The following is a 12907-nucleotide window of genomic DNA, read 5'->3' on the forward strand; positions in this document are numbered from 1 at the left end:
ACTGCTGGAGAATCACAGGGCCTACTGTGGCAGCAGAGACCAGTAACTGCTACCTCCCAGTGTTTTTGCTGCATTAGCAGCACCAAAGTGATCTCTCCAGGGCACAGGGCTGGGCAGTGTGTTTGGAGGTCCTGCACTGCCCAGACAACAAGACCCCCTTCTTGGCCTCACTGCTGTCGTCCAGAGGAAACCAGAGCAATACATTTGGCACCAGGTGGGCTGCAGGAGTTGCCAGAAGTAGGCGTACAAAGCGCCATCCAGCTGTCTTAGGGATTCCACTGTGGATTTCTGTATGCTTTACTCCATAGCCTTTTGTTCTTCTGAAGATGTCCCACAAAGCAGAGTAGATCCATTGAAATTATTGGCCCTAAGCTACCTACGTGTGTTAATGCCAGTGGGTCTACTTTGAGTATGACTTGTGGTGGATACAATCCAAGGTTGTCAGATCTGGCCAATGTTGGCTTTAGCAATGTTGAAGCTGGATTATCCAAGTGCGGGCATAAGAAGGATGTTGTCATTGGCACAATTCCAGATCAGACCTTCATGTGCAAGTGAGCCAACATGGAAGACATCTTTGGGCAGCAGCCATCCAACCTTGAAAGTGCATACAATGGTCTCCTAATTCACATCATGTGTGCAATGCCAAAGTGTTTAGTAGTTGCACTTTCTACGCAAATCTCTATTCTAGATTTGTTTTTATGTGTTTATTTTCCAGCTATAGAAAGTTTTTTAATGTAACAACCTGAGTCAATTATATCACAGATGCTCTAGCAGAAACTCTAATGCCAAACCATAAACTAAGATATTTTCCAGTAACAGCAGCATCTGTCTGCTTAGCAGCTCAGGTAGTTCGGCAGCCGGCTCTGCCTGTGCGATTAAGCTGGCTGGCACTTGGCTGCTGCTGCCTTTTCGCCTTCATGGCTCCTCATGGGTTTACTGTCTTAATGAAGTGAGAAAATGCACTATGGCAGAAGACCTCCATTATCTAAACCCCGCGTTTTACTGTAGGTCTCCTGTGTCACCTGGGACATTGTAACTCACTCGTACAGATACTACCTGCTCATCTGATTATCCAAATATTTTGAATGACCCTGGAACTGTTCTGATGAAGGATGTCCAGTCATTTGTTTTTTGGCACAATCTCTTCATTCGTGTCACTCACTTGGTACATATATATTTACTGGGTTTCTCCCAGCACCATACAATTCTGCCAATAGCTGCTGGGTTGGTAATGAAGGCGCAGAAGTTGGTGTTGACAAGGTGCATTATTAACCAAACTTAAAACTTGCACCACAAAGGTTGCACAGCACTCCAAGACATCTAGGCAAAAGCAGATATTATTTCCTTCATCTTGCTCTTCCTGCTTTCAGCAAGACATGTTCCAAGAGCAAATGATTACAGCCTATGTAAGTACCAGTATGTTTACAAGCAGCTTGGGAGATTGCGGGTGATTCCAAGAAGTTCAAGTTCCTTTGGGGGTTTTTTTTGCTTTGTTTCATTATAGAGGTGGTGGTGATACCATTTGCAGTGTTTGCTCTCTGTGGAAAGGTCAAGCTATGTACATTTGTCTATGGAAAGGGCAAGCTATGTATATTTACAGGGTACACATGAAGGGTTTCTTTCGCCACAGGCAGGAAGAGAGAGGGAGATGACTCTGCATTGCCTGAGCAAGTGAGCCAATATTTATCACTTTATTTCATTCCTTCACGAACCTGCTTCCCATGAAACCTCTCAAAGTGATTTCACAGGAAAAACATCAGCAATGAAAACGTATATAAAATTACATGTGTGTGTGTTTAAAAAACCCCTAAAACAGTTTAATACAGAATTGTATATTAACAGTTTAATCATAGAATTGTAGAGACAATTAAAATATTTTATACAGTGGTACCTCTGGTTACGTACTTAATTCGTTCCAGAGGTCCGTTCTTAACCTGAAACCGTTCTTAACTTGAAGCACCACTTTAGCTAATGGGGCCTCCTGCTGCTGCTGCACTGCCGCAGCACGATTTCTGTTCTCATCCTGAACCAAAGTTCTTAACCCAAGGTACTATTTCTGGGTTATCGGAGTCTGTAACCTGAAGCATCTGTAACCTGACGTACCACTGTATCTACAACAAATCCAAAATAGATAGAGACTAGAAGAAAAATTCCCACTGAAAGGCTTGCTGAAAAAGGAAGGTCTTCAATAGGCATCAGAAAGACAGTACAGTATAGACAATATCTGATATGGACCAGGAAGGAATTCCAAAGGGTCGGTGATGCCATGCTAAAGGCCCAGTTCCTATGCCATACAGAATGGCCCTCCTGATGAGATGGGGTGCCTACATGTAGGATGCCCTCTCCTGCAGATGGGTTTTGTATATAAAGGCTGACAGAATCTTTTAGGAATCCTGGTCCCAAGCTGTATAGGACTGCTGGTAAGTCCAGTCCCTCACATACTCAAGTGGTTCTGCTTTTTGGAGCTATGTCCCTGCAGGCTATTGCAGTTCAACCCAGGTCTGTCACAAGTATCTAAGAGGATAGTATTGGACCAGTCATCTGCTATAACTAACCTACTTTTACAGTCTTCATGAGAGAATAAAGGATGGGAAGGGAGAACAAAACTGTCCTTAAGTTCTTGGAGGAGCCACTTATTAAAATGGTTCCAGTTTGATCCATCTTTAAAAAGCACATGACAGGCTGTGCCTAATAGTTCCCAAATGTAAAGAAATCCTTGTTATTTTTCAATCTCTATTGTTCATGAAGGAGGAAAGATGTCTTCTCTCACACTGCAGAATGCTGATTAAACCCAGTTCTTCTAACTTCTATTCTGCACTGTCATGACTGGACACTGCTTGTGACATCACTACGGAAAACAGGGTCAATTTCTGGAAGAGTCCGTATCCAGGTCAGGGCTCTGCCATTAGTGATGGGCAATGTGACATCCACTTTCTCCCTCTTTTTAAAGTTATTTTAACAACAAAGAGGAGGAAGACCTTGCACAGTGGCCATGCTCTCCCACCCCCAGAATGCTGAGGACACAGCGGTGTTTGAGAATATCTGGGGAGGGCACTATTTTCTTCCAAAATGCCCTGGGCCATCTAGAAACAGGGATGGTGGTTCTTTGTTGTCAAATTTTGGAAAGCGAAAAATAGCTCGCTGCCCAGCCACTATCTGACTTCACTGGGACTAGTAAGCCTGATCTCCCATTAATTATTTTAAGAATTCCTCTTCCTTCCATTACTCCCAATTTCAGGTGCCCATTTTCAAATACAAATACTTCAAATTCAAATAGAACTTGCTGAGAACTTGGTGCACCGAACTGCTTTCAAGTCAGACTTTCAGAACGCTCTGCTTGATAAGTGTTTGGGCTGAGCTAGAATTCCTTTTGTGAAATTAATTACTTCTTTTACATAATTAAGTGGCATTTTGTGCTTCTATCTACAGTATTTTGGGTACCCATGCATGCAGTCATCAAATGTATTTATTAATTTCATTTTTAATTCCTTCTCTTTAATCCTTCCATATCTTTATGTGTTTTGCCATTTTGATAGAACCACACAAATTATTTCACTAATTGCTGTTCATTCTGTGCATGAAGCAAAAATGGAGTTGGGGGGGGGATCATGAAGGGAAATATCTACAAAAGTCAGGGCTTTACTCTCAAACTGGAGGATGTGAGTAGATGAAAATACAGCAAAAGGACAAGCCTGCACATATTTATAGCGTAATGAAAACTGCAAGCAGCCTCTATGTGGTAGCTTTTCCAGATTGCCACTGTAACTGGTGATAGCTGAACATCCCTCAGGTCAATTCAGAACTGTTTCTGAAAGCTGTTTTTCAAAAAAGTTGGAAAATAATACATTTCCCCCCATCCAGCTCCAAATTTCAAAGCCTCTGTCGTGCTCCCAATTACGTCAGTGAGAGCTTGATGAATGCAGAAAACTTCCCCTCTCCCGAACCCGACTACTGAACTCCTTAACCTGCCCAGCTGTTCCTTCTCTTCTCTGAAGCTTTCTTATTGGTGGCCAAGGCAAGGCATTGAGCAAAATCTCTCTGGAAACATCTGTTCAGTTCCTCCCTTGCCTGGCATTTAGAACGTTGCAATGATAGCATCCCAGGGAGCAGGAAACTTGTGAAACATTTTTATTATTCCTAGCCACCTACTTAATGTGATTTTATCAGTGGAGTGGCATTCCAGACCACCTCCCATTGAGTGTGAAGATCTGTGATTCCTGCATTGCAGGAATGACCCTTGGGGTTCCTTTGCATCTCTTCAGTTCTCTGATTCTGGGAGAGAGAATGTATGAATGGTTATACTGTGCTGTATTTGGTAAAGCACCGAATGTGGTATAATCATTAAACATTTTCAACAAAGGCAAGAAACTGTTGTAAGTGAACTGGCTCCAAGCATCAGCAGCCGCGTTGAACACAATGTCAAGTCAAATAGACAACTTTTTTTGTTTGTTTTAGTTTTGTGGAAAGACGCCAGTGTTTTGTTACTTCTGTACAGAGTAGGAGACATGGACACGTGTATATTTTGATGAGAGACCACAGCACAGGGCTAAGGCATGCACTTTACATGTCAGTCAGTCAAGGCATCTGAAATTGAACAAGTTCTGTGATGTGAGAGAACTCTGTCTGAGATTGGGGAGAAATGCTGTCAGATGACCGTACTGTGCTGGAGAGACAAAACAGTCTGTCCTCTTTCTTTTGGCAAGAAATCCCAGCGACAATCGCTGGTATATATTTTTTTAATATTTTTTATTATTTTTAGCATACAAAATTTTTTAAGACATACCACACAAATTATTATACATGTGTCCTTGTTTGGTCTTCCCTCAGCATCTCTGATAGCCTTCCATCTTGATTATTTCCCCTGCAATTCTTAACTTAATATTGCCTTTACCTTTTCTACCAAATCATTTCTCCCTTTCCATTTTTACAATATTTCTTAAATTACTCCTCACAGAACTTTTTGTAGTCCTACAAACGTAATCTGATCATCACAATACTTTTCAGATACTCAGTAAATTTAGTCCAGTCTTCTGAAAACCTCTGGTCCCACTGGTCTCGGATCCTTCCTGTTAGTTTGTCCAATTCTGCGTAGTCCATCAATTTCATCCTCCATTCTTCTAATGTTGGTAGTTCTTCTTGCTTCCATTTTTGGGCCAATAATATTCTTTCTGCTGTTACTGCAGTCTGTCCTGGGGTAAGGCAGCTTTTGATTCCCTATGGGTGAGGAAAAATGTGACTATATATTGAAGGACACCCCCCACCCCCCATATCTAGTGCAGGAGGTTGGCCCAAGCAGGAGGCAAGACTAGAAGCAGGAGAAAGTAGCTCAAGGGGAGAAGGCCTGTTGTACAGAGTTCTATAATGAATTAATTGTTCAAATCCTCTGATCTGCTCACCATTTAAACAGAGAACATTACATCATGTATACAGGAGAATACACGTATACATGTATACAGCAGAATAAAACAATGATGTTCAGCAATATTTTTATTGCAAGGAATCGGAATATAGTACAGAATTTTAAGAGGAAGAGGCCTCTTTGTATCTAAGTTACACTTTTTTTGGAAGAAATGTAGGCCATTTAGAACAGGACAGTGCTTCTGCCATTTCCAGCTGTCTTTGAAAACTACAAGGTTAGAGTTCATGAAAACTACAGTAGACATGGCTCCCTTTTTCACCCACATCTTCTCAGATCAGAAGAGGGTATCAATCCACTGAGCACACAAACCAAGATTCTGGTATCTTTTCAACAAGACATGGGTCACACTTGTCACCTCATTGTTTGCACTTTTTTCAAACGATGTTTTACAGTCATTGCTGGGACTGTGGGATTCCCTTGTGCCAGAGCCAAGGGCAGTGCCCCAGGCCTGAAGGTGACAGTGTATAATTTTTGTTGCTAAAAAAAGCTGTATCCATTTGAAGGTACTTTGGAACACTTGTTCTTTAAAACTTGTGGTTAAACCTTTTGCGTTCTATTTCACCAACATTTTCTCCAATAACTTTCGTAGCTTACAGTGAATTGAAAAGAACACACAACTAAGTAGAAGCCTAGGCATCATAATTCATTATTATATCATGACAGGCTCATGCATAGGATAATCTGAAGCAATTATGTAGTTTGTCATGCAGGACTTCACAGCTTTACTTGCCATGGGGCTCAGCAGAAGATACTCCATGGAAACAGCCCTGGAAGTAGGAGCAGAACTAAGATGTGCTCTACTATGGCCTCAGCTCCCAACCCACAGAGTGTTTTTATAGTATCAAAAGTCACTAAGATATCAAGGATTCCACTCTGTTTCCCCACCATCTCCTGAAGCAGCTCATCAGGCAGAGGAACCAACATAATCTCAGAACCAAATCAAGGTCTGAATTCAGTTTGATATGAGTCAAGACAGTCTGCTTCATCCAAGTGTATCTGAAGTGTACCTCTTCAAGGTCTTGGGTGGCAATTATTCAAAATCTCCAAACTCAAAAAGAGCTCCTTAAGGAGGAAGCATCACCACCTATTTCAAGTTGGGGGGGATCATTCCCTCTCATAACGAGGCATTAACCACTCATTGGACCCACCCCAATGACCCTGTACAGCTATTGCTAAGAAACCACATGGGGCAGGGGAGCTTGGTCTCACTTCTTCATTTGTCTTGTCCATAATATCAGGCTGCAGTAGCTGAAATTGATCCCAAATAACAGGGCCACTGGTCCCATCACCTCCTGGCAAATAGAAGGGGAAGAAATGGAGGCGGTGAGAGATTTTACTTTCTTGGGTTCCATGATCACTGCAGATGGTGACAGTAGTCACAAAATTAAAAGACGCTTACTTCTTGGAAGAAAATCAATGACAAAACTAGACAGCATCTTAAAAAGCAGAGACATCACCTTGCCGACAAAGGTCCTTATAGTTAAAGCTATGATTTTCCCAGTAGTGATGTATGGAAGTGAGAGCTGGACCATAAAGAAGGCTGATCGCTGAAGAATTTATGCTTTTGAATTATGGTGCTGCAGGAGACTCTTCAGAGTCCCATGGACTGCAAGAAGATCAAACCTATCCATTCTTAAGGAAATCAGCCCTGAGTGCTCACTGGAAGGATAGATCCTGAAGCTGAGGCTCCAATACTGAGAATCTTCTCCTGAGAAGAGAATCTTCTCCTGAGAAGAGAAGATTCCCTGGAAAAGACCCTGAAGTTGGGAAAGATTGAGGGCACACGGAGAAGGAGACGAAAGAGGACGAGATGGTTGGACAGTGTTCTCGAAGCTACCAGCATGAATCTGACCAAGCTGCGGGAGGGAGTGGAAGACAGGAGTGCCTGGCGTGCTCTGGTCTATGGGGTCACAAAGATCCAGACGCGACTAAACGACTAAACAACAACAAATTTTGAATGAATATCTCACCAATAAAACAAACTGACATGCTCTGGTCCATGGGGTCATGACGAGTCGGACACAACTAAATGACAAAGCAACAACAAACAGGGCCAGATGGTTCTCTGTAACCTTCTCCAAAACTAGTTACCAAAGGGCAGAATGGGGTGACTGGTTTCCTCCTCAAAATGCCTAGCAAATATGTCACAGTGGTTCAGATGTTACAAACTGATCAAGAGTTTCCTTAACCTCTAAAAAGCTCTGCTGGGTAGCTTACTGTGGATGAGAGAAAAGTAATTTCCATTTGCCACCATGGTTACCAAATGATAGGCACAACTATGTGCTCTAATATGTTCAATTGGCTTCGTACAAGATTTGTTCCACTTGCACTCTGCCCATCATCCAGCCTGCTTCATTCAACCTGCTTCACCAGGATGAACAGCCTTGGAGAAGGTTCTCAGTCATCTTGATGGCCCATTTCCATCTTGCCATTTCTTACTGAGCCTTGACCAGAGTGTCATGTATGTCAACCAGAAAATCTCTTGGCGCATTCAGGAATCTTTTAATTTCTCCTAAGTTTCTAGGAGGAGGATGACAGAAATTGGTCCCCTGCCCATACAGGAGAGGAGTGCTTACCATCAGATCCAACATCACCAGGAAATGTTCCATCCAGGACAAATGTGGCAGTGGCAACCAAAGGATAGAGGGTACCAGACACAGTGAGTAAGGTCTTGTCTCCAGCACCCTAGAGACTGTTCACACTCGATTAGGGCAGCTACCATTAGATCTGCCCAAATGCAATGCCAGAAAAGGAGGCACTCTGCTTCTGAGCAATTCAGTATCGGCCCAAATATTTTGTATCTGGGACTCAAAGCAGTCACATGATTATCTGGCCTGGCACATGATAGGAAGCCACATCACTTAAATCTTATCACAATGTGTGTCTTCTCATGCTTCTCATTTACACATAGGAAAGAATGAAAAAACAAAACTACAAACCCTCAGCATCTCAACTTTTTGAATGGATACATTTTGGTAAATGCTTCACATTTATTTTGCCATAATGAACAGCATTTTTTGTATGTCAGTAGATATAGTTTAACTTTTACAAAAAGCTGCTGCAGAGTTGCTGGTTTATTCCCCTCCCAAATATTTACATATAAAGTATACTGTATTTCTATCTGCATTTTTTGCTTAGTGTAACATGAAATCCTTTCTAAATGCAAATGATTCTTTTCTTTTGGTATTGTGCATACCGATAACATATCAGTTGAGGGTCAATGGGACCCTCCCCACACAAAATAGGTTTTACTGGAAATTAAAAACAACAACCAGGAATTGGGAAGATGCTCTGTTATGACTGCTGAGCCTTCTTTCCATGGGCGTGCTTGCTGAAAACATTTTTTGCTGGAGTTTCCTCCCTGCCCCTCCCCCCAGACATCTTTATTGAAAGTTAAAAAGTACCTAAGCTTGGCTTCTGATATTGGAGACATCAATAGTTTCCTTTTTAAAAAAAAAAAATGTTAAATTTGCATCCTTCCCTTTCTCCCAGGGTGGAGGGACAGAGCTGTATCTTGTCAGCATACTGATGACACTGCGCTCCAAATTCCTGGATGGCAGCTACCAACAGCTTCATAGAGATGTGGAAAAGCTTGGGCTCAAAAGCCATGGGGATGAGCAATTGTCTCTTAGTACTCCTTCCTGGTAGCAACCCTTCACGTCTCATGCTCTCTAAAGCAAACACACCTGTGATTTCAGTCCACTCCACATATCCAGAATTAGGAAGGGTTCTGGATCATGTAGAATTGTGTGCATGTGAAGATTTCAGACATTTGCACACACAGACATTTCAGACATTTGCACACACAGACACCCGGGTGGCACCATCTTGTTTCCTGTTGTTAACTATGATCTGACCACCATCAGATCTAACCATGATCTGATGAAGCTGGAGGGTATGGCTCTGTGAGAGGCCAATAAAATTATTAGCATGCTGAGAATTCCCAGAATTCTTTGGTAACTACCGCCCTTTTTTAAACACAAGGGTTGCTTTCACCCTTTATCAACTGTGTGCATCACACACAACAATAGGCGTGGTCAGAAGTAGGTGTGACCACCCCAAAATCTCACATATACTTGATACACACATGGCGCATGCTCCCCTCTCCTCAGCTGATCTTTTCAGATCAGTTCAAGAGTGGAGCTGCTGCCCACTTCCTCATCTGATGACCAGAAAGGGGAAAACTTCCATCCCCATCAGGGCACAGGAGTAGGGGGAGAGGTTTAAACTTCTTCACCTACCCTAGTGTTGAATCCGTTCTGCCTGCCGCCCATTTTTCTGCTGCTGGGATGGGTCAGGGGGAAAAAAGAGCTGAGGAGTGGGACTAGTGGTTAGTGCTATACTGTTTTCAGATGACCAAAGTATATAAGGATTTAAAATAAAATAAAATTGCACCCCGCTTCTCCCTTCCACAGCAGGGTCACTCAAAACAACTACAAAAACAACAAGGATCTAATTGTTAAAACACAAATCAACAACACTGAAAAAAGTTGTGTTAGTTTGTGGTTTAATGGTAGGATTATTATTGTGCATTAGGGTGCAGGGCAAAGGATAACATCATCTCTTTCGTCTCACTGTATCCACCACTGCAGTAGGAAATTGGATAATGGAAATCAGTTTACACTTTCAGAAATGATGGATCTGCTCAGGATCCATATTTACCGAAAACCTATTTCTCCCTGTTGTTTCCCCTTCATGTAAATATTTAAATGGCTGAGGCAGGTTGCTGAACGTGTGTGATTCATGGAGAAAATAATGAATCCTTCAGGGAATATGTGGGTAGTGTTTACTGAGGCATGTCTTTATGGGTCTGGAACACCTATGGAAATGCATACAGTTTGCCCCTGGATAAATGACTCAATAGCTTCTTTGACGTTAAAGAATCTATTTCAGAGCAGAGCATCCTGGGAAAGCTTGTAGACTGCTATTTAATACAGAGGCACTAAAAATGGAGAAAATTGGCTATCAGTCATCCTGTTTAAAAATGTAGAGAATGGCTACAACCCAGATATAATACCTTGGCCACTCACATTTCTTCTTCCCACTACTTCTGGTTCGAAATACATATTTAGTCTGAGCAGGAGAAATTGATAACACATATGAGCAGCAATTAAGAACATCAACCCATTCAAATCGGAGGCCAGCATAGCAGTGAAAGATTATTATTATATTATATTATATTATATTATATTATATTATATTATATTATATTAAACATGAGAACATAAAAAACAGCCTCTTGGATCAGGCCAGTGGTTCATCTAGTCCAGCATTCTGTTCTCACAGTGGTCAACCAGATACCTGTAGGGAACCCTCAAGCAGGATTCAAGCACAAAAGCACTCTCCCCTTCTGTGGTCTCCAGCAACTGGTATTTGCATTGCTACCTCCAGCTGTGAAGGCAGAGCACAGCCATCATGGCTAGTAGCTGTTGATAGCCTTCTCCATGAATTTGTTTAGTCGTCTTCCAAAGCCATCTAGGTGGGTGGCCATTACTGCCTCTTGTGTGAGCAAGTTGCATAGTATCATGAAGTTGCATGAAGAAGTACTTTCTTTTATCTAGCCTGAATCTTCCAATCTTCAGCTTCACTGGCTGTCCATGTTCTAGTGCCATGGATAATTTTATCCTTTTTGAGGTAAGGTGGCCAGAACTGTACACAGTTTTCCACATTTAACCGCCCTGTATATTTGTATAATGGCATTATGATACCAAGTTTTATTTCCCATTGCTTTCCTAATGATCCCTAGCATGGAATTTGCCTTTCTCACGGCTTCCGCACACTGAGTCAACATCTTCAGCAAGCTATTTACATCCACCCCAGAGTCTCTTTCCTGATCACTCACTGCCAGTTCACACCCCATGAGTATATATGCAAAAATTAAGATTTTATTTGCCCCTACATCCATCACTTTACACTTGTTTACATTGAATTGCATTTGCCATTTTACCTCCCATTCACACTCTCTTTATGTTTTTAACAACCCTGAAAACTTTAGTATCAGCAAATTTGGCCGCCTCACTGCTCACCCCTAACTCTTGATCAAAAGTATAAGTCACAATACTGATCCTTGGCAGACCACACCTTCTACATCTCTACATTGGGAGAGCTATCCATTTATTCCTACTCTTTGCTTTCTGCAATGTAACCAATGCCTGATCTACAGTTGTGCTGTGATTTTTCTGAATACTCAAGCAGCAGAGTCCAGGTTTGCAGGATCTAGTTTGCTATTTACAGGAAGCTTCACACTGACCCACCAGATCCTATGCAAAATAATGGCTCTGGGTGTTGCTGATGGATCCAGTTACAAACTATACCCATACAGAAGGATGACAGATCAGGGATCCAACAAGATCAGGGTAACAATGTTGTTGCTGTTGTTAAATAATTAAGAGTCAGAAACTCTTGCTGATATGCTGCAAATCATCAATCAAGTCTACTGGTGGATGGCAATCTCTGTCTTTCCCCCACTCATTCCTGGCCCTAAACCATAGATAATGTGGTTCCATCACTGATAGTCAGAAAGAAGATAATAACATTTATAGACATGCCCACTTTTTGAAATATTTCCTACCTGCAGTGGAATCTTTTTGTTACACCAAAATGCTATGGAATATATATTTGCATAATGATGGCGTCTTCATTTATTGCTTTGTATAACTTGAAACCTACTTACACGATCCATGGTTAATATAGTGTTGTCATATATTGTTACATGTTCCCCACTTACCTCAGTGTTGACAAGTTTCAGGGGCAGCATTTACCCTGCTTTGATCTCTTTAGCAGGACAGATCACTGGAGATTTACAATGTTTTTATAATGTTTATTTACAAAAATACAATTTGAGCATCGGTGGAGGTAGACAGTGCAGCACTCCTGCTGAGTAGCAGAACCACTGCTTCATCAGATCTCCAGAAAGGCAGAGAGCCACCCATAGATGCTCTTAACCTTGCAAAGCTCAAAGCTTCTTGCCTCCTTCCATCTCAGTTTTTTGCTAACTGTAGTGTTCTTCTTGTTCTTTTTTGCAAAAACACCTTCATTCGAGGAGGCTCAGAAAAGGTATGCAGCCTTCCTTTCCTCCTGTTCAGAACATTCAAGAGGTATTTCCAGAAGCCATATTTTAACAATTAGCTCCCAGAACAACACATTCCATTACCATTAAGGAACACCAGCCAGTCATTCTGGCCTGAGCATTATTTTGCCTAAGCCTCAAGCTGTGATCCAGGATTGCTTCAAGTCAAACCCACAGTAATTTTCTGATTCACAGTAATCAGATGGCAATCCTATATGCTTCCTCCATCTACCTTAAGATGAAAAAGTCTGCATGCAATGCTATAAGTTGGACACAGCTTATCAAACTTTCCTAGACCCCCAAATATATATTTTTAGGAAACCTATATTTAATTTCCATAACCCAGTGTTATGTTCTGTGTAACTCAGAAGTTTGGGGAAGCACCATGGCTCGTTGGTAGAGCATCCTTGCATGCATAA

Source organism: Podarcis erhardii, assembly GCF_964252035.2.
Source record: "Podarcis erhardii genome assembly, chromosome: 2".
Taxonomy (NCBI): domain Eukaryota; kingdom Metazoa; phylum Chordata; class Lepidosauria; order Squamata; family Lacertidae; genus Podarcis; species Podarcis erhardii.